At 36.9% G+C, this 23,508-nt stretch overlaps 1 protein-coding gene across 5 annotated transcripts in view; it reads left to right on the top strand.

Moving 5' to 3' along the window:
• The window catches only part of enox2 (ecto-NOX disulfide-thiol exchanger 2), a 273,688-nt gene that overhangs the window by 90,858 nt on the left and 159,322 nt on the right, over positions 1-23,508 (top strand). Inside the window, exon 1 of one of the 5 annotated variants that reach the window (XM_059346086.1) lies at positions 13,733-13,839. The exons of the other annotated variants lie outside the window; for them this stretch is intronic. The gene's annotated coding sequence lies outside the window, so the exon portion shown is untranslated. Of the gene's footprint in view, positions 1-13,732; positions 13,840-23,508 lie in introns of those variants that run through there. 5 annotated transcript variants of the gene reach the window in all.

Here is a 23,508-nt window from a genome sequence, read left to right as displayed (position 1 = left end):
CGCTCACTGAACACAATCTCACACGCACAGTTCAGATCACCCAAAAATGAAACAAAATGACCCAGAAAAGACACAAACTGACCCAGAAAAGACACAAAATGACCAAAAAAAGACACAAAATGACCAAAAAAAGACACAAAATGACCAAAAAAAGGCACAAATTGACCACAAAATGATAAAAAAGACACAAATTGACCACAAATTGATCAAAAAAAGACACAAATTGACCACAAATTGATCAAAAAAAGACACAAAATGACAAAAAAAGGCACAAAATGACAGAAAAGACACAAAATTACCAAAAAAAGACACAAAATGACCCAAATGACCAAAAAAAGGAAACAAAATTACCCAAAAGACTAAAACACATTAACACATGAACACTTTAACACAGTGGAGACAGAGCTGACTTCCAATATGATTTGGCGACCCCCAGAAATCATCTCGAGACCCCAATTGGGGTCGGGACCCCAAGGTTGAGAACAGCTGCCTTAGAGTAGTCCTTTTTTCAGTATTTCATATGTTGTTAAATCATACATTTCCATGAAAAGGTCAAACTAGTGGGTTTTCCTGCAGCCACTTCCATGTGATGGCTTTCATGCCATAAGCACGTTTTTTCTGTGATTTAGCCCAGGTCTGCCATTGATTTAGCCCACTACGTCCAGAATTCATCTTGTCCTGGAGAACTCTACAGTATGAATTTACATTTCGGAGGCAGAAAATATTGCATTATTTTCATCCAGTAGAATTCATGCCAAAGCAAAGTAACATGTGATTTCCAAGGCAAAATAGAGACACAGAAGAATTAATATGAACCATAAAGAGAACACAGAAAAACAGAAAAAAAATGGGGGATTATGTTTACATTGTGTTATTTGCCAAACCCCATTGTGTGTATCTTTAACCCTTTATCAGGCAAAGAACTATATTTGGTAACTTCAGGTAATATTTTGAGAAAGAAGTTGCAGATTTAAGAGATTTAAAGTGGCAAATCTGCGCAAAAAAAGTCGCAGATTTACGAGAAAAAAGTGGAAAAAAACAACTTTTTTCTCCCAGATTCACCACTTTAACCCTTAATGGGGCACTATTCCGCAAATTTCAACCCTAGAGAATATTGGAGGATATTACATACAGCCAGAATGTGTAAAAAAAAAAAAAACATACGAAAATAATATTTTGAGAAAAAAGTTTACGAGATTAAAGTGGCAAATCTACGAGAAAAAATGCGAAGATTTATGAGATTTAAAGTGGTAAATCTGCGAGAAAAAAGTTGCTTTTTTTCCCACTTTTTTTTCTCATAAATCTGTGACTTTTTACGCACAGATTTGCCACTTTAAATCTCTTAAATCTGCAACTTTTTTTCTTGTAGATTTGCCACTTTAATCTAGTAAATTTGCAACTTTTTTCTCGAAATATTACCTGAAGTTACCAAATATAGTTCTTTCCCTGATGAAGGGTTAAGGGTCTAAAATATATATTGATTGCATTTCCTTCCTCAAAAAACATCTGCAAAGTCACTTTTTAAAGTATTTTAAATCTAGTATTGTTTACATGTTTTATTCAGTCTTCTTCTTCCTAGCCTTTGTTTGCGTATCGCTGCATGTCTTGCTGTTTTACTGCCACTTGTTGGTTGATCAAATAGTGTGAAACTAAAAGAACTGTGCATCCGTGAGCATGCATGTCCTTATGCACATGCACAAGATGAACAAAACAATGACCCACTCATAGAAAACATCTCCATAGCAATCAATGCTGGAGGTCAGAAGAGAGGCTGATAGCTGGCTTTGTTCCTGCAGGCTGAGAGTGAGTGAGGGGTTCCACAGCTGTGGGTAGCAAAGGTCCTGTCAACTCTGGTAATGAGGTGTGTTTTCTCTCAGTGCACACAGTGCTGTGCCTGCAGCACTCCATAAATAACATCCTGCAACCTTTGCAGTCCACCTCGGGTCAATAGGAGTACAAACATTTGCCCAAATCAGCCCTACTTAAAGGAGCATAACGAGGTTTGGGATATTTGGTCACATTATCTAAACATATGTGACAGAAAAACATGCGTCACTCGGTTAGAGAATGAATTCCTGCAGACTTTCAACAAGTCTTTTTCTACAGTTTACCATATAGACGGCTTCCAGTGGAAAAAACCTATGTCCACACAGCAGCAAATATAAATATTTATATGAAATAGCTCTTTGAAGGAGCATGTTTGGCCTTTGGCTGAATGGGTTTCAAGCACCCTTGTAACAAGGTTGTTTGACTGGAAAAAATATTGAGTAGCGATCAGAACCGAGGCATATTTTCAAACCTAAGGCCATGTATATGGATTCGTCGAAAGCACTTTTAAAACCAGGATTAAAATACCCTCCCCTTCCCCTCTACTCATGTTTTCCTGTGAATAAAAATCAATTAATTAAATTTCATCACAAAGGCCAGGTTAAAGCCGTAGTTTTAGCAAATAAAGGAATTGTAGTCTCACCGATCCAATCTCTTGTGCATTAACCTTTAGCTGCAGCTAAGAGAGAGCTGTTGAATAAAATGCTATTGATTGGAAAGCAGAAAGGTTAATGTAATTTACTGAGGGAAATAAGAATACATGTTGTGTAGGTAGAAGGCAGAAATTACTCTCAACCAACTGGAACATCATGAAATCACATGTAGCAGCATATTTATATTAAATCCCAGCATGTATGATTCTTCAGACTGATGGTATTTGTTAGACTTCCTGCATTATGCATTACATGAGTCAGTTTCCTAAAGCTGTTATTGAAAGATGGTATTGATAAATAAATGGTTAGTTGCTGTAATGTGCAACTGTTTGTATTCATATAGATTTGTATGGGAGTATAAGAGCAAACTGAAGACTTATCTCTTTAACTTGGCTTTTACCTGAACCATCTTTAGAGATTTTTCTGCTCATGCATCTTAGTGTTATTACATCTCCTCTTTTATTTATAATAATAATAATAATAATACATTTTATTTGTAAAGCACTTTTCATTGTTAAAAGCAATCTCAAGGTGCTACAGAGTACAACAAGATTAAAAACAGGTTAAAAAGGCCAAAGCACAATGATACATTTAATAAAAGGCTTTTCTAAAAGGAAAGGTTTTTATTTATTTATTTGCTACTATTTATTTGTCTATTTCTTTATATTTCTTTTATCATGCTCTAGTTCTTAATTATTTATTTATTGTTTTATCTTTTTTATCTAGCTTTTTATTTTATTATATTTTATACATATATATATATACTTTCCATTGTCATTATTGACTTTTACTTTTTATTTTTTATTATTATCTTTATATATATCTTTTTATCTTATTTTATTTTATTTTATAAAAAAAAGACACAAAATTACCAAAAAAAGACACAAAATGACAAAAAAAAAACACACAAAATTACCCAAAAAAGACAATAAATGACCAAAAAGACTAAAACACATTAACACATGAACACTTTAACACAGTGGAGACAGAGCTGACTTCCAAAATGATTTGGCGACCCCCAGAAATCATCTCGAGACCCCAATTGGGGGTCGGGACCCCAAGGTTGAGAACAGCTGCCTTAGAGTAGTCCTTTTTTCATTTAAAAATGATTTAAAAAGGGTTGTGTTGTGTTGTTAACCACTGCAGTTTCATAGGAGTGAACTGTGAAGCAAAGCAACCCTCCCTGACTTCCTCCGTGGTCAGGGTTTGTGTTGGAGATTCTGAAAGCATTTTGTCAGTACAAGGTCTCCTCTGGGACTGTGGAGTCCAGGCCCTGTGTGTTTTTGTTCTGGCCTCCTTATGATGAATGGGTTTCACTCTGACTGGCACTTCCTGTTCAGAGCACCAAAAAGCCCTCAAATAAACTGCACTTCAGCAAACTGAGTGTGGTTTCTCTTTTGAGATGGTTTTTGCATAATAGTTTCCAACGCTACACGCACTGGTTATTTCTCTTTTGTGGCATTTTTTTGGGGGGGAAGTAATGGGTTTGAGCATAAAAAAACTGTAATGTGATGTCATTGACCCACTACTGGCAGGCAAAGAGCTTTTGGAAGGTAAATAATGTAATGGGCTACTTAAGCTGTCGGAGATGACACTCCATTTAGATATATGGCCGTCCCAGAGAGCTCTGTGTGTGTGTGTGTGTGTGTGTGTGTGTGTGTGTTTGTCTTCATATAGTTGTGAGGACCAACCCATGGCAGAATACCAACATTGTGAGGACATTTGTAGTTGTGAGGACATTTTTTCCAGTCCTCACAAAGAAAATGCTAGGATAGCCTCGAAAGGCCTTAATTAATCATCTGTATGAATTTCAGGGAAGGTCCTAACAGAGATGGTAAACCCTGAAATGTGTGTGTTGGGCTAGGGGAAGTGGTGGTCCTCACAACTATTAAAGACATGTATGTATGTATGTGTATGTGTGTGTTTGTCTTCATATAGTTGTGAGGACCAACCCATGGCAGAATACCAACATTGTGAGGACATTTTTTCCAGTCCTCACAAAGAAAATGCTAGGATAGCCTCTAAAGGCCTTAATTAATCATCTGTATGAATTTCAGGGACGGTCCTAACAGAGATGGTAAACCCTGAAATGTGTGTGTTGGGCTAGGGGAAGTGGTGGTCCTCACAACTATTAAAGACATGTATGTATGTGTACGTGTGTGTTTGTGTTCATATAGTTGTGAGGACCAACCCATGGCAGAATACCAACATTGTGAGGACATTTGTAGTTGTGAGGACATTTTTCCCAGTCCTCACAAAGAAAATGCTAGGATAGCCTCTAAAGGCCTTAATTAATCATCTGTATGAATTTCAGGGAAGGTCCTAACAGAGATGGTAAACCCTGAAATGTGTGTGTTGGGCTAGGGGAAGTGGTGGTCCTCACAACTATTAAAGACATGTATGTATGTGTATGTGTGTGTTTTTCTTCATATAGTTGTGAGGACCAACCCATGGCAGAATACCAACATTGTGAGGACATTTGTAGTTGTGAGGACATTTTTTCCAGTCCTCACAAAGAAAATGCTAGGATAGCCTCTAAAGGCCTTAATTAATCATCTGTATGAATTTCAGGGAAGGTCCTAACAGAGATGGTAAACCCTGAAATGTGTGTGTTGGGCTAGGGGAAGTGGTGGTCCTCACAACTATTAAAGACATGTATGTATGTGTGTGTTTGTCTTCATATAGTTGTGAGGACCAACCCATGGCAGAATACCAACATTGTGAGGACATTTGTAGTTGTGAGGACATTTTTTCCAGTCCTCACAAAGAAAATGCTAGGATAGCCTCTAAAGGCCTTAATTAATCATCTGTATGAATTTCAGGGAAGGTCCTAACAGAGATGGTAAACCCTGAAATGTGTGTGTTGGGCTAGGGGAAGTGGTGGTCCTCACAACTACACAAAGACATGTGTGTATGTATGTGTATGTGTGTGTTTGTCTTCATATAGTTGTGAGGACCAACCCATGGCAGAATACCAACATTGTGAGGACATTTGTAGTTGTGAGGACATTTTTTCCAGTCCTCACAAAGAAAATGCTAGGATAGCCTCTAAAGGCCTTAATTAATCATCTGTATGAATTTCAGGGAAGGTCCTAACAGAGATGGTAAACCCTGAAATGTGTGTGTTGGGCTAGGGGAAGTGGTGGTCCTCACAACTATTAAAGACATGTATGTATGTATGTGTATGTGTGTGTTTGTCTTCATATAGTTGTGAGGACCGACCCATGGCAGAATACCAATATTGTGAGGACATTTGTAGTTGTGAGGACATTTTTTCCAGTCCTCACAAAGAAAATGCTAGGATAGCCTCTAAAGGCCTTAATTAATCATCTGTATGAATTTCAGGGAAGGTCCTAACAGAGATGGTAAACCCTGAAATGTGTGTGTTGGGCTAGGGGAAGTGGTGGTCCTCACAACTATTAAAGACATGTATGTATGTGTGTGTTTGTCTTCATATAGTTGTGAGGACCGACCCATGGCAGAATACCAACATTGTGAGGACATTTGTAGTTGTGAGGACATTTTTTCCAGTCCTCACAAAGAAAATGCTAGGATAGCCTCTAAAGGCCTTAATTAATCATCTGTAGGAATTTCAGGGAAGGTCCTAACAGAGATGGTAAACCCTGAAATGTGTGTGTTGGGCTAGGGGAAGTGGTGGTCCTCACAACTATTAAAAACATGTATGTATGTATGTGTATGTGTGTGATTGTCTTCATATAGTTGTGAGGACCAACCCATGGCGGAATACCAACATTGTGAGGACATTTGTAGTTGTGAGGACATTTTTTTCCAGTCATCACAAAGAAAATGCTAGGATAGCCTCTAAAGGCCTTAATTAATCATCTGTATGAATTTCAGGGAAGGTCCTAACAGAGATGGTAAACCCTGAAATGTGTGTGTTGGGCTAGGGGAAGTCGTGGTCCTCACAACTACACAAAGACATGTATGTGTGTGTGTGTGTCCTGATTGCTGTGTGTGGAGATCTACAGCTGGGTGTCAGTCTTTGTGATGCTGAGGCCACACAGTGACAGCCCAGATTTAGAGTGATGCTGATGGATGGGAGACTCCGGATGACAGAGTGAAGTCAGAAATGAACTCATTAGCTCACAAACAGGAAGTCTGCAGGCGTGTCGGGAGGAGAAAGGTTACCCGTCTATGGAAGTAAATCTGTGTCATCGGAGATTTCTAGCACTGAATATTTCTGCATTGAAATTATGTATCTGAATGTTTTTCAACGTCAAAAATTCAACCTCAAAAAATTCAACCGCAAAAAAATAAAACGCAAATTTTTAGGTTGAATTTTTTGAGGTTGAATTTTTTGAGGTTGAATTTTTTGAGGTTGAATTTTTTGAGGTTGAATTTTTAACGTTGAAAAACATTCAGATACATAATTTCAATGCATGGGCTAGAAATTCAACCGCAAAAAAAATTCAACCTCAAAAAATTAAAACGCAAATTTTTAGGTTTAATTTTTTGCGGTTTAATTTTTTGAGGTTTAATTTTTTTTGCGGTTTAATTTTTTTTGTGGTTTAATTTTTTTTGCGGTTTAATTTTTTTTTGCAGTTTAATTTTTTGCGGTTTAATTTCTAGCCCATGCATTGAAATTATGTATCTGAATGTTTTTCAGCGTTAAAATTCAACCTCAAAAAATTCAACCGCAAAAAATTCAACCTCAAAAAATTCAACCGCAAAAAATTCAACCTCAAAAAATTCAACCGCAAAAAATTAAAATGCAAAAAATTAAAACGCAAATTTTTAGGTTGAATTTTTTGAGGTTGAATTTTTAACGTTGAAAAACATTCAGATACATAATTTCAATGCAGAAATATTCAGTGCAAGAAATTCAACGTCTTTTTTATTTCAAACTCCGATGACACAGATTTACTTCCATACCCGTCTGCCTGTTTCTGCTGTGTGCTGTATGTCTAGACTCTATGTGTTTTAACTCTAGCAGCAGCAGAGAGTGATTGAAATGCATGCCAAGCTGTGAAGGGGCCCGCTTCTCTTTATTCATCTGGGATTCCTCTGCTTCAGTCAGAACATAACAGTCCACTTGTCTCTACTGCTGCTCTGGGAGAGATAAGGACTACACATTGCCTGCTAGTCTGTATGAACAATATGTGCTTGCATAGGCATATCCAGCTTCTCGAGTACTTAGAGAAGTGTTACAATACCGTACAGCACGGCTACAGCTAACACTTTTCATTATTAACCCTTGTGTGGTGTTCGGGTCTGTGGGACCCGTTTTCATTTTTTATTAAAAGAAAAATGATACAATTAATTAATTTTTCAAACTGAGACTCACTGACTTTGGCTCATTTTCTGTGAAGAACAAATATCAGAATACATATTTAATGACCACACACCATACACCCCCCCCTACACATTTCTATTACATATAAGATGTTATATGGGCTAATAGAAGTGTGGAAATTGATGTTCAGTCTGTCTTGACTGATATGTTTACTCTGTGTTCATGTGTTCATTGTGTTGTGCATCATCTGTTCAGTATTTTAACATAAAAGTATTTGATTGTGAGGCATAAAAAGCCACAAAATACAACGGGTCCATCAGACCCACAAACACTGGCTGAGTAACAACAATATGAACATTACACAAATAATAAGTTATAAATGTGACCTAACAAAGGTAAAGGGCAAATATTAACCATATATATTGTTTATACTGCTTGTAATTGGGATAAGGTAAACATCTGTTCAGTATTTTAACATAAAAGTATTTGATTGTGAGGCATTAAAAGCCACAAAATGCAACGGGTCCATCAGACCCACAAACACTGGCTGAGTAACAACAATATGAACATCACACAAGGGTTAATTAACCCTCTTGCAGCAGTTCCCAAACGTTTTTAGCCGTGCACCCCCTTCTATGTCCCAACAGGGTAAAAGCACCCCCAATCCCCCACAAATTAAAAAAAACAATGCAATAAGATATTTTATAGCCATATTAAAGGCGGCATGTTTAATCATGCTCAAATGAGAACACACATATAATAAAATAATCACCATCACAACAATGCAATCTCTTATTTGAATTCATCTGAAACACAGTTGTAATATAACGCAACAAAGTTATGAACAAGCTTCCACTTTTCAGAGCAAAGAGGATGATGACAGGCAGAATGCAGATAAGTTGGGAAAACGTTATGTTTTGAGCTGCGTTGAACAAAAATTGCAGCAAATTTAAATGAGCGTGGAGCTAAACAACCCGTCATCATAACAGGCTGGAAAAATGGAAGAAGATAACTTCTTCTACGCTTCATTTTTAGATGAAGTGCATTTTGAAATTGACTAAAAATACATGTAAAAATGACCGAAAAAGACACAAAACAATTAAAAATACATGTAAAAATGACCGAAAAAGACACAAAACAACTAAAAATACATGTAAAAATGACCGAAAAAGACACAAAACAATTAAAAATACATGTAAAAATGACAGAAAAAGACACAAAACAACTAAAAATAGATGCAAAAATGAACAAAAAATGACACTAAATTGAATAACCTGCATTTATCAATTAATAACAAGTCTTTATTGTGTTGGGGGGAAAAAAATGTAATTGTGTAATTATCAGACCGCCATTACATTTTTCATCTCGCGCACCCCCAGGGGTCCACGCACCACACTTTGGGAATCCCTGCTCTATTGCATTGTGTTTCTGTGTAGCAACAATTACTTTACCTCAAGTATTCTATTATGCATTTAAATAATATCCATGTTTATTGTTTATAGTTGTGAATATGTGGCACTGAGAAGGTCATGATAGGAAGGCACCCAAAGTTAACTTATTATTCAATAATTAGCGAAAATTCCCTTAAGAATAAAAAGTCATTAGGGTATGTCAACATTTAATTTGAATAATTAGAAGCTTTTTTTTTTTTTTTGGGGGGGAAAATGGTAAAATTAATTTGTTGCCATATGGCATCTTTATGCAAATATGAAAGGGAAGATTGAGGTTAAGGATCCAGGGGGTCTGGGTGGCTGGGGATCCACATTTAACACGCAAAAAAGGCAATTTTTTAGGGGAAATGCATATATTTGGGAAGTACTGAACATACGACGGGATAAATGAGAGTTGGATTATACTGCAGGATGTGTGAGAGTTTGTCAGTAGATGGTTTGATGTAGTTTTGCTTGTTTTTACCAAAATTCCCTCTGTTTTTGCATCATTTGTTCACCATGGAGGCATGCTAGAAAAACATTTTTGTTCAAGAATTTAAGATAACAGGCAGTGAGTAATTAATACACTGTAACAAATTGCTGCAAATTGTGACAGTAACATACTTTTTTTCATTAAATTTGTATTATACTGTAGAAAACAATGCATTCTTGGCAATATTTGTAGGAGTTTTGACGTTTCCCATAAAATATATGATATATACCCTACTGGTCAAAAGTTTTAGAACACACCAACTTTTCCAGAATTTAATTGAAAATGATGCAGTTTAATGTCTCAGTGTACTCTGAAATTAATGCACATTTGCAACATTTAAAAAATCTTTATTGAGCACGATAGTGTTTTGAAAGTAAAAAAAAGATTCAAAATCACATTTTATGTTGGACTAAAGGACTAAAAACAGACACAAAATGACCAAAAAAAGACACAAAATGACCAAAAAAAGACACCAAAAGACACAAAATGACTAAAAGAAGACACAAAATGACCAAAGAAGACACCAAAAGACACAAAATGACCAAAAAAAGACACAAAATGACTTACAAAGACATGAAAAGAATTCAAAAATGGACAAAATAGCCCAAGACTCCATAGAGTTAAGTTGTTAACCCATTTCTTGTTCCCTGAAAAAGGCCTACTTGTATAATTCTGAAATGTACATTATTTTCCAGTTTTGGTTAAGCTTACCTTTTTTTATTTACCTCTGGCAGTTCACCACTTACCTTTGGACCCTTTCAAGCTGTTCATTTGACTTGAACTGCTTGAATTTCAATAAAAAAAACTGGAAAAATTGGGGTGTTCTAAAACTTTTGACCGGTAGAAGTATTCCTTTAAACAAAGAAAAGTTGAAGATTATTCAATTGTTTCAGCTATAATATGAATTAGATCAGGTGTGTTATTGGTATTTCTGCATAATCTTCTGTGATGAAGGTCAAAGTGGAGATATCCAGCCTGGTCCTCTGATCATCAGCACACATCAGAATTAAACTGGGCTTCATCTTTTATCCCTATTCCCATTTCACAGCTTCCATCTTTTTTAATTGTGCTCTTGCGCTCCCTGTCACTCTTCTATTCGCCCCAGCGGTCAGGGATTTAGTGCCACTTCACCCCAGCTTGCAAAGCCCACAAACATACGACATCTAAATAATTCACTGTGCCAGAAGGCTTTCTGCTTTGCTTCGTCTGTGGACTCACGCTAAAGATAATGGCTCCAGCTCTGAAGAGATTCTGATATAAAAACATAAACCTGGTTCATTTTCTGCTTGATCAAAGCAAACAGTGAAGTGGTGTTCGCCCCTATTATTACTGCTGCACACACAATTAGCCCTGAGATGAGATTTTGTCTTCATCCTTCAGCCGTAGGGGCAGAAAACTCAGGCCAAATAAGTTGTCTTTCAGCTGTGTTTTCCATTAATATTCTCATATCTGTTTTTTTGGTCATTATCTCTGCAACTTAGCTAATTGATTTCTAATCAGAACATGGCCTTCAGGCGAGGGTTTAACAAATGGGCAGCGTTTTATCAACAGCCCTGAAACCAAAATTATCTTTTTAGATTTTATTTTTTTTGTGTGGTTGAATTAATAATGAATTAAAAAATTAAGTATTTATTAAGATAATAAGTGTCTACATCTCACACAAGTAAATCTAATTTATTATCTTTATTAGTTATTTTGTGTTAGCCAATGTCTAAAAAAACACGTTAGATCCCATTTTTAGTGTTGCAGATTTAGTTGATTGAATGAAAATTGATTGAGCATCATATGTTAGGCAAAAATGCCAAATATTTACTCAAATCGTTCTGGATTTTGTGCTCTTCTTACAAAATATTGAATTGAAAATGTGGCAGTTCGAACTATTGGTTGGACAAAAAAACAACTTATGCAGTCATCTTGGCTCTAAAACAATCACAATATGCTAATGATTTAATAAGTGTTTATTAAGATAATAAGTGTCTACATCTCACACAAGTAAATCTAATTTATTATATTAGTTATTTTGTATTAGCCAATGTCTAAAAAAACACGTTAGATGCAGTTTTTAGTGTTGCAGATTTAGTTAATTGAATGAAAATTGATTTAGCGTAATATTTTAGGCAAAAATGCCAAATATTTACTTTCAGTTATTCAAACCGTTCTGGATTTTGTGCTCCTCTTACAAAATATTGAATTGAAAATTTGGCAGTTCGAACTAAACAATCACAATATGGTAATGATTTAATGACCAAATTGTTATTTGCTCAAGAGAAATTCAGAAAATAATTGACAAATGAATTAATAACGAAAAGATAAAAACACCTAACTAAGTGGCTTTTCTTATTATTCTTCATACAAGTGCTGTCAAGACAGTTTTTATGGATTCTGTCTTTTATTTTGATTGTAAATAATCAGTATAACTGACTGCTTTGATAGTATGCAAACACATGTGCATAGAGAATAGAATAGAATTCAATGCCGAAAATGCTCTTATTGCTCATCTATTTGTTTTTAAAATGAAGACTCCAATCAACACAGCACTTCCCCTCTATCTGAACTCCTCCTACTTATTTTAGTTAAAATCAAATCAGTCATTTCCTCTCGTTGTGCATGTTCTCCAGCAGAGAAAGATGGCCCAGGATTTAAGGGCTCAGAGGGTTTAATTACCAGCGTAAAGGCTGCTGAGAGGTTTTATCCACAGCGTTTTTTATTGAAGCCACCAGCGACTGACTGTCAGATTTCTGCACGTCTGAAAACACCGAGGAGTAACCGCTCTCTGGGATAGGTCGCATTACCTGATGAATAATTTATATTGTCTAGGTGGGCGAGCTTTGTTTCTACTATAAATGAAGCTAAATTTGATTTTGTGTCACCTCTGGTGTTTTTGAACTCATTTAAAATGTAGAAGAAGAATATTGGGGCCACATTAGGATCCTTCTTTGCTTTACTTTAGCTGGAGATGTGCATGTAAATCTATAATATAACACCATATTATACATATTCGGCTCTCAATTACATGCACATAAACCTTGAGGAGAAAATCAGTTTGGTAACACTTTCTATGAAGACTACATCTATAGTGCATTATGAGCGCATTCATAGTGAATTATAATGCTCATTATAATCAATCATAATGCATTATGACTGTACTCATAAACACATATAAAGCTTCATGATGCACTATATCAACAGTTATAAATATAGCTTATAATGACTTATAAATCCAAGTGTCTTATGAGTGCTCTTGACTGGTTATAAACTATCTAAACTACTCATAGGATGCCATAAGTATAAATAAATGCTTTAAGTAAAGAGGTTCATATAGACGCATCTATAATGCAGTATAGCTAATCATGATGTTTCATGATTCATCATTTATTTATACTTATGGCATCCTATGAGTCCTTATAACAATTGATTGTTGAGGTGTGTGTATAGAGGGGTATGAGTAGTTGTAATGTATTATAAGCCTCATCAGTCAGCCTGTAGTTTATAACCAGTCAAGAGCACTCATAAGACACTTGGATTTATAAGTCATTATAAGCTATATTTATAACTGTTGATATAGTGCATCATGAAGCTTTATATGTGTTTATGAGTGCAGTCATAATGCATTATGATTGATTATAATGAGCATTATAATTCACTATGAATGCGCTCATAATGCGCTATAGATGTAGTCTTCATAGAAAGTGTTACCATCAGTTTCATAAGGGGAAGTTAACCAAAAGGAGAAGGAATGGCTTAAGAATGGAAAATCTTCTTTTTCTTTGCTTAATGTTGCTTTTTCTGTCTGTTTTTCTTTGTGTCGTCTGTGCTCCCTCACATCACTTACCTTAGTAAGAAGCTGCAGGAATCTCCCTGTTTTCTCCCCAGCTCTGAGCTCACAGCAGCCTGTTCATGTCAGAAACCCCGCGGCTCTTCTTTTCTTCTAACACCTCTCCCTCCATCCATCCCTCCCCTCCTCTGTCCCTTCTGTCTTCTCTCTCAGCTTCCAGCCGGGTTAACTGATCCACACCAGCTGCCTCTCACTGCTTGACATTACTGCTCTAAACCAATGTGCTGAGCATCTCCTCTGCCTCTCCTCTTCTTCATCATCCTGCCACCCCTTTTTTTCCAACTGCCCTCATTCCACACGGCTCTGTGAGAGGCAGCTGCACAGGTAGAAGTGCAGAAACAGATCAGGTGACGAGTAATTAACCCAATTTAAACCCTCTTAATTTATCTGACTGAACTGTGGACTGATGGGTGAATGAATGAAAACAACTGAAACGCTGTTTTGTGCTAGTTCACTTCTAATGAAGAAACTAATTGTTTTGTTTTGTTTTATTAAAGGATCCCCATTAGCTTGTTCCGTGGCAGTTCGCTAGTCTTCCTGGGGTCAAAACATTCCAACAAGTAATACTCAACAGTCCTACAACAACTTTAACAGTAAAAATACATTCCAAAATACATTAGAATAGTGCAGCACAAAAGTTCATTACAAAATGCAGCACAAACTTAAAAGACAGTTTGTAGAATCAAACCATTGAATTATAGCCATTTGGATTAAATGTTTAGGAATAATTGGTCAAATGCATTTGATCAGAAAACAAATAAAATACAAAAAAACAATACAGCTTTAACCAGTATCATTGATTGTAATCCTGGACATCATGAATCCAGGCAAACATCGCTTCTATAAAGAGTAGCGTCCTTTCAACCAAAATAAACAAAAAAAAATGTAAATAAACCCCCCAAAAAAATATAATAAGCCCAACACCTAACATTAACCACTGACAATGTTAGGTGTTTTCAAGGAATTCAAGGAATTACACCAGCAACATGAGTTTTTTATTGTTTTGTCTATAAAATGTGTGTTATTAATTTGAGTGAACCTTGAGAATCCTTGTTTTATCCAACCTTCAGTCCAAAACCACACTATATTTATTTTACTACCATACAGCATTTGCCAAAGAAAGTACACACGGATGATCTGCAATTAAATGCAATCAAAGAATGTTTGGAATCTCTTCTTGAAATAAATAACTGAGATGATTAACTGATTATCAAAATAGCAATTTTCAGCAAAGCCCCATTTGCACTTTTGTAAGCGTAATTTCAGTTAATATCCACTCAGCCCCATGTATGTGTCTCTGTTGGCAGGATCACAAATCAGATTACAATTCATGTTGGTTTTTTCCAAGTTACATGCAAGTCAGAGTCAGGCCTGTTTCAGTCCAGAGGCTGCTGTTAATCTATCCATCTGACCCCCAGGGCATTGGGAGGTTTTTGTAAGATTTGTATTTTTCAGCAGTTAGATGGCGAGAACTTCTGTTCTGGAAACTGCTAAGAAACTTCCTGATTGTAAATACGTAAGAAAGCTATGCATCCCATGAATGTGCTAGGTCTCTAGTTTATGCTTGTAACGTTTCATGAGGCTGTGATTATCCTCGAGGTCACAACAGGTCAGTTTATACAGTGAGGTCAAGTTTCAAAAACATGCAAAAAACATAATCACACATGAATACAATTGAACTTATTGAATCCTCTTCATTAAATCCCTAAGCGACACATACTCAACACCCTGGTGTGGTGGTCATGTGACTTTAACAAGAAGTGACCTTGAAAAATGGGAAAAACAAAATGCGGGTGTGACTGAAAACAGAAATCTAAAAAAGTATCTAATTTTAAAAAGCTTTTTTTTGTTACTCGGCTAAGTTTAAATCCATTTAACAATTCTAATCTGTTAATGTCCTTTATTGCATTTAACCTGTTCTAACCATATTTCCTGAACAAATTAATATGAAAGAAGTTACAAAAACATCACTGTGACGTCAAGTTTATTTTATTTTAAAATAAGAAATACCATAAATGCCCAATGTGACATATATGTCACATCACAGATATTTGACATTTAGGGGTAGTATATATATGTATATATATATATATATATATAGTTTAAACATCATAAATGTGTTCTATGTGGTCTATGGTATGTCCCCCATAATTTTCCTTTAAGGATAAATGGGCCTGGGTTCTTATGGGTTAATATGATACCAATATCTTCAGTGTAGCATCAAAACTGATCCTGGTAGAGCCTCTGAAAGACAGTATGCTGGTTAAAGGGGAGTTGAGGTTAATAACGGCCATATTGCCAGAACTAGAATAACTTCTGGACGATATCCGTTCAGTCACAACAATGATAGTTGTGCTAACATTGGATAACAACCTTCCATAACAGAAACACGTGGATTAATTGCATTTGTCACTTAAGTGCAAGGTACATATTTCATCATCTACCCTGAATCACATTCATGCTGCTCCCTTTCCCTTATATTATTACCCACACAGACTATTCAGTGGTGAAACTGATCATGATCAGGATAAATGCAACAGCAGCTCAGAGGTCCTTCTGTCTCATCGTATGTGTTGAAATCTCTGGAGCCATTTGGTGATGAAATGAGCTGTCAGCAGAGAGGACAACAGCTACTGCCGGGGTAACTTTAGCTGCCATTGTCACAGGGGGCAGAGAGGGGGGGGGGCTCATGCTGGGTTTGACAATAGAAAGTGTTAGTAGACTTACAATCCCTGTTCTGATATTATCAACGAATCAATTAGTTGAATCTTTCAAAGTTTCTCCACAAAGAATTGTGCCAAATCACCATTTTTAAAGTATTTCGAGGTTTCCACAGACTGCTCGGTACATATTTTACAGATGTATGCATTTACCCTTACACTGCAAAAAAAGAAAAGTTGGGTGAACTCAAAGTTTCAAGGCAACAAACTTCGATAAAATTTTAAGTTGGACAATTAAACTAAATATTTTAAGTTCTGTTTTTGAGTTGCTTAACATTGTAATAACTTTTAATTCTTACTTCTGCTAACTTCTGCAATGTGCTGAATTGGCACGATTGTAACGCCGCTATGAAATGTCAGCTAATGTTGCATCCACGATTTTGAGTTAGCATTGATACGCTAATGGCTACTCTTGTAGCTGTAACAAGCAGCGCCGCTAGCATCAGTTAGCCGCTAGCGTCAGTTAGCCGCTAGCGTCAGTTAGCCGCTAGCGTCAGTTAGCCGCTAGCGTCAGTTAGCCGCTAGCATCAGTTAGCCACTAGCATCAGTTAGCCGCTAGCTTTCGCTAATGACCGAATTTCACCGCTTTCCCGCATTTCCCAACAAAGAAATAAGAGTTATCAGAACTATTGTCCCTTGTTGTGAACCCCAACTTAAAGATATAAGTAACAACAACTCACCAACTTGTTTTTGAGCAGACAACTGGCTTCCTTTGTTGTGCTAACTTACATTATTGCCCTAAATGTCAATAATTTATATTTCTAAGTTTTACTAACTTAAATCACTGTTTTAAGCCAAAAAATACAAGTTGGCTTTTTTGCAGTGTATCTAATCAATAAACAGAATAATCATCTGCACATGAAATGGGAATTGCTATTTGAGAAAGTATGAAAAAACCTTCCTTTCCTCTCTTCACTTTGAGATACCTAGTTAGCTACACTCATAGCGTGCTACAGCCATAATTAATGCACGATTGTTGTACGAGCCTATACACAACTGAGGGGGATTGTTTGTTAATGTCGGTGATTCTTACCAGTCAGAAAGCCAGACTTGTATACACAACATCAGAGACAGGAAACAGAAAGTTGGATCACATTTTGACAGACAGGACAAACTCGACTGTTTTTTATTGTGTTTTGGAGCAATGTGTCATGGGAGAGCTGCACTGTGGCTGACCATGTTCTCTGACTATTTTTTAAAGAAACACATACAGCATGTAAGAAACAAGCAAAACTTTATCTATACTCCACATTTTTGTCAAGGGAAATGCAGCGGACATCAAAAAAGTCAAGAAAACAAGTGCAGAAATACGTGAAAGACACATTTCCTGCTTTGGATATCGGCATGATAGTCAGTAACCATTTCTTTAAAACAACCATTTTATTCTTTTTTTCAACTGGCAGTTGTATTTTAATGGCTTTAGCCAGCCTGAGGCCTTACCTGACTCCTGTCTGTAAGCTGCTCACTAAATGATCCCTCCTCCAGCTTCCCCTCCATTGTTAGATATTGAAAACTGAGCTGTTTTATGACTTGATCACAGTCAAATGTGGTTTTGATGTTCCAATACCGCCACCTAAAAAAGTAATGTTCAGAGAAAAGCTGCCAAGCTTCAGTCAGCTCTTAACAGAAATGTTTTGCCTTAATCTTGTTCATTACAGATTGCTTTGTGGCGGCTGTGGCTCAGAGCGTTCCTCCAACAACCGGTTGGTGGTTCGATCCCTGACTGGGCAGCCTACATGTTGAAGTGTCCTTGTGCAAGATACTGAACCCCAAATTGCTCCCGATGCTGCGTTCATTGGTGTGTGAATGATTTCTAATGGTGGCAGGTGGCACCGTTTAGGGTAGCCTCTGCCACCAGGATGAATGTGTGTGTGAACGGGTGAATATAAGTGCACTCCATTTACCATTTACCACTTGAAATAGACTTTGAATATATTTAACCCATAAGAACCCACGGTGACACGGGTGTAACAAACATTTTAAGTCTTCTAGAATCTCCCATATTCAGCTTTATGCTTCACCTTAACTCATTAACTTGTTCTGACCATATTTCCTAAACAAATTAAAGTCAAAATTTTGATAAATGTTGTGGAGATGCAACAGAAAAAGGCAAACTTGTGTCTCTGTAAGCAGAAAATGTGTCTAGTTTTTATTTTATTTTAAAATAAATATTAGAAACATAAATGCCATAAAAGCCCATTGTAACATATTTATGTCACATCACAGATCTTTGACATTTAGGGGTAGTATTTTTTTTTTTTTAAACATCAGAAATGTGTTCTATGTGATCCACTTATAGAACATGTCCTTTAAGGACAACTGGGTCTAGGGTTCTTATGGGTTAATAACTGCAACTAATGGTAACTTTCATTATCCGTTATCAAAACAATATAAAAATATATATTGTATACTTATGTTTTGCATTATTTCTATCGCACTGCTTTACATTCGGATCCTTGTACATGGGAGCCGCTAGAAGGTACATGGTAGAAGGGTTCTTCACAAAAACAGGTTGAGTTTCTCAGAGTTTACAAGGTGCAACTGAATGCACCATGAAGTCCATTCCATTGTTTACATAACACACAGGGAAGGCAAAATGTTCCACAAGGATTTTCTTTTGCTCTATCGTTGTTTTTCCGACATCTACAACTTCGGCAGTGAGGATGTGTCTGCTTTGAAGTGTTGTGGTCAGCTGCGGATAGCTAGTTTTGGTCTTTCTTTCGATTTTTTGATCCCTAATTTTTGGCAATATTACACAGTTCAATTCTTGAACAACTGTTTTCATCTTTATTTTTCTCCTATTTTCCATGTCTCTGTTTTTACTTCAGTAATCCCGTCTGTACTTTATTAACAGACATACAGTACCTATTTTTTAACTCAATGGCATTTTCTAAAGGGCACCCATCTCTCTGCTGTCTCGCTAGAGCTGCAGAGACAAACTTAAACCATGCAGATACCTTTTGTCTGCAGTTTCAGAGGTCTCAGAAGTCTCCCCGCTATGATTCTGCCTGTTTCTCTCACTGAGTCTCCATGACATGTAAGAAGGACAAAGATACTCAGCGCTGCCAAAGTCTAATTATATGCTAAACAAGCCCCTTCTCTAACAATGACTTGTGCTGCTCTGGTTCTGGCTGCTGCTTTCGCCTTTCTTTTATTCAGCCTCCCCTCCTTCTCTGCCAGTTGTTGTCTGAAAGAGGATATCGTATCATGCGTGGGTGGAGGAGCAAGATGACAGTGTTTCGACTTTATAAGTTCGTCTTTACCTAGTTACACTTTGTACATTGTGCACACAGGATATGCACATGGGACTCAACTGGTGCTGTACACTGTCGAAACAGGACGTATATATTTTCTGTTGGGAATGGATGACCTTGTTATCGAAGCCTGCAGTGATGCATTCGGACATAAAGTAGAATAATGAAGAAGTCGATAGTAATCCAAGTTGATGAAATACATTGAATGATTGCGTATTTATCACAGCAGCATTTTTTTTAATATACATGCTAATTGCATTGATCAAATAAGAACTGCAGAAAGCTGCTAAACTACTTCCACAGACTGTACAGTGTGCTTTTTGATGTGTCAGTTCTTATATATTGCGGAGGCCGCTGGGTATTGTAGCACAATGATGTCGGGATCAACACAGCGGTGGCTTTGTTAACAGCATTTTGACGTTTTCCTGCTTTGCTTGACTTCCCCCCGCAGGTGTTTGTATTCTATAAGGAGGGCTAATGGGTTTAATCTAAAGTCAGCACACTGCATGATTAGGGTTGTTAAATTCCAAAGTTTGTTGTAATGGCATTGACCGGAACACTGTTTGAGCCATTTGTCAAAGCCACTGGGAGGGAAGCTGAGGCTTTCTTCTTCTAACAACTTAACACTCCCTCGCTTTCACTTGTCCACACCTTCATCTGACATTGGCTCTTGTTTCTTTTTCACAAAACTGTCTTCTCCTCTCTCTTTGGCCAAATTCTTACACTTGTGTTCCCTTCACCTCGGCTGTGACCTGAGTCAGGGCCATGTGCAGCTGGTTTTCTGGTATTTCCGGCTTATATTGATGACAAGTTGTAGGTTTGAATCTCTCTCTACTGAACCTGGTCTCACAAGAATCCGTGAAATAGCCACGGATTTCTAGTAAAACATACAGTGCATGTACCAAATTTCATGGCAATCCATCCACTAGTTGTCAAGAAATTTCACATTGCAGACTGCATCCAGTAGCTGTTGAGATATTTAAATCTGGACCAAAGTGGTGAACCCACTAACAGACATATTGCTTTCCTTAGACTTATTTAAAAGGAAACTTCTGTATTTTTCATTTTAAAATCAGCTAAATATTCCAACATGGTCTCACAGGAATCCGTGAAATAGCCACGGATTTGCTTAACTCAAAATCCGTGGAATGGCCACGGAATCACTTACATTTCCGTGAAACTGACACGGATTTCGCTGCAATGCAAGTTAATGACAGTCATATCCCGTGGCTATTCCATGGGTATTTGTTCCTATTGGTTTGTTCCAAGTCACGTGACTTTCAAGGTCCCGGCGGTCAGAACAAAAAACATGGCGGACAGTTCTCTCATTTTTAGTGAAAAAAATCAATATTTTGACTTAGTTTCTGCATAAAAATGGATTTTGATCACATTTCTAGCGAGAAATATATGTTTTATTTTCTAAATATTCACTCAGTGAATGTACATAATCACTTTGTATGTTGGAATAGCCACGGGATATGACTGTCATTAACTTGCATTGTAGCCAAATCCGTGTCAGTTTCACGGAAATTTGAGTGATTCCGTGGCTATTCCACGGATTGCTGTGAGACCAGGTTGCTCTACTAAAGCTGAAACCGTAAGTCATGTGGAATGGCAGTGAAAAAGCTCATATCTCTGCCTTGGTCTCATTTCCCAAGTTGGGAAGCCATTCTTCTGGCTGCGATGTGGTCGTAATGAGGAAACATTTCCTTGTTTGTTTGTTGCTCTGAGCTTTTTAAAAACATATTGATAGCAGTGTTCCAGTTCAGGAAGCATATATCAGGTGAGCCATGAAATATGATCATCATTTCAAATGTAGTAGAAAGGCCTTATGTTAATGAAAAGGAAAAATGATTTGTGGATCCACCCCAAGATTCAGATCTCCTTCGTATTGTAATGGATGCTTCGTTGACCCTTCTGTCAGGTTTAATGATAATCTGGCCAGTAGTTTATCACTTAACCTGCTCATCCTCGGCAGAGGTAATGAAGAAATTAGTGGAATGACTGCAATAATTGGCTAAATTTGCTGCTTGTGTTGTTTTATATGGCTTTTGACTGTTGGTTGGACAAATTAAATGGCTCATTGAGGAAATAATTAGCAGATTAGCTTTGATTAAATTATTGTCATTTGCAGCCTTGCCTTTTAGCTGCCAGCATTTCGTTTTTAAAATGTTTAACCTTGTAAACCCAGCTGAGTTTTGAAGCCTCTTATGTATTGATACTGGGCCAAGATTGTGGGATAAATATTTGAGACACACACACACACACACACACACACACACACACACACACACACACACACACACACACACACACACACAAAAACAACACCAGGAGATGGATAAAGCAGTACTAAAAACAGATAACACTAGTCCTATGGATGAACAATTGCTCAAAATTTTATCAAAATTGCAATATAAGCAAAATGTGTGTCAAAATACAATTGTAAATTAAACATAATGCTACAGAGATGTCATGTACTACACATCATATTCTACAGATTTGCTCCGTGCGAAGCCCTGCAAAAAATCATTAGAATATACACTACTGGTCAAAAGTTTTAGAACACACCAACTTTACCAGAATTTAATTGAAAATGATGCAGTTTAATGTCTCAGTGTACTCTGAAATTAATGCACATTTGCAACATTTAAAATTCTTTATTGAGCATGATAGTGTTTTGAAAGTAAAAAAAAGATTCAAAATCACATTTTATGTTTGACTAAAGGACTAAAAAAGACACAAAATGACCAAAAAAAGACACAAAATGGCTAAAAAAAGACACAAAATGACTTACAAAGACATTCAAAAATGGATAAAATAGCCCAAGACTCCATAGAGTTAAGTTGTTAACCCATTTCTTGTTCCCTGAAAAAGGCCTACTTGTATAATTCTGAAATGTACATTATTTTTCAGTTTTGGTTAAGCTTACCTTTTTTTATTTACCTCTGGCAGTTCACCACTTACCTTTGTACCCTTTCAAGCTGTTCATTTGACTTGAACTGCTTGAATTTCAATAAAAAACTGGAAAAATTGGGGTGTTCTAAAACTTTTGACCGGTAGTGTACATCTCAATAAAAATGAGGATAACGATGAAGGATCATTCCCTCTAATATTGCAAATCATGTAGCGGTTACAATATTAATCAAAACAATAGTAATTATTACATAGATTGTCAAAATCATTCAATCCTAACTACTTTAATAAGCTAATAACAGGTGCAATAAAACAGTGGACCAAAAAGACAATATACTTCATTTTAAATTCCTTTTTAAAGCCGTTCTTTCTTATCTCTTTCGACATGTGCTATAAACACATGTATCTTGTGATCTGAAATAGAGATTGCACGATAAATCTGTGAAATTTCTTTCCAGTGATTTAATGAAAGATTGCCCAGAGTGCCTTTTTATGGATTTATCATAATCCAATGACTCAGCCAACATATGGACCTACATATACATGCATGTTGTGCCTTGAAGCCTCACTGCAGACAGGCATGGTTTGGCCTTTTCTCCCACTCAGAGCCGTAATGTTTGCGTCCAGCAGTTAACCCTTGCTGGGAATGTCCACTGGGAATGTGAGCAACCACACCAAACAGGGAAAAATGTCTTTCCTGTGGTGTTTTCCTATTTTGAGCCAGTAGAAAGAAGAGTTTACTAGGCGTCAGATGTTCTGCTGCATGTTGCTGCCACTGCCGGTTTCTCTCATGGCTTTATTCAACCATGCCGCCATTAGAGAAAAGATGAACCATTGAAAAAACTGCAATGACCTCCATTCTGAAAGCTTTACTTGAGAATGCAGCAGACCGTGATTCACTCAATGCTCCATGACTCGCTGGAGGTCACCGTCTGCTAGAATCTTGGCTGTGGTCTTAAAAGCCAGAACATACTGTTATGTGCCTCCATTATGTTTCATGACCAATGATGCTATCGATGATGACAGAAATGTGTCTGTCTACACTTACCGCCGTCGGAGTGACAGTAAAAGCATCATGTCCTGCCATCCTCTCTCCGTTTTTATGCCACTCTTACTGTGGTATTGA

The sequence above is a fragment of the Centropristis striata genome, chromosome 12 (genome assembly GCF_030273125.1).
Source record: "Centropristis striata isolate RG_2023a ecotype Rhode Island chromosome 12, C.striata_1.0, whole genome shotgun sequence".
Classification (NCBI taxonomy): Eukaryota; Metazoa; Chordata; class Actinopteri; order Perciformes; family Serranidae; genus Centropristis; species Centropristis striata.
The sequence above is the reverse complement of the archived record's forward strand: the minus strand, read 5'-3'. Positions and strand labels throughout refer to the sequence as shown.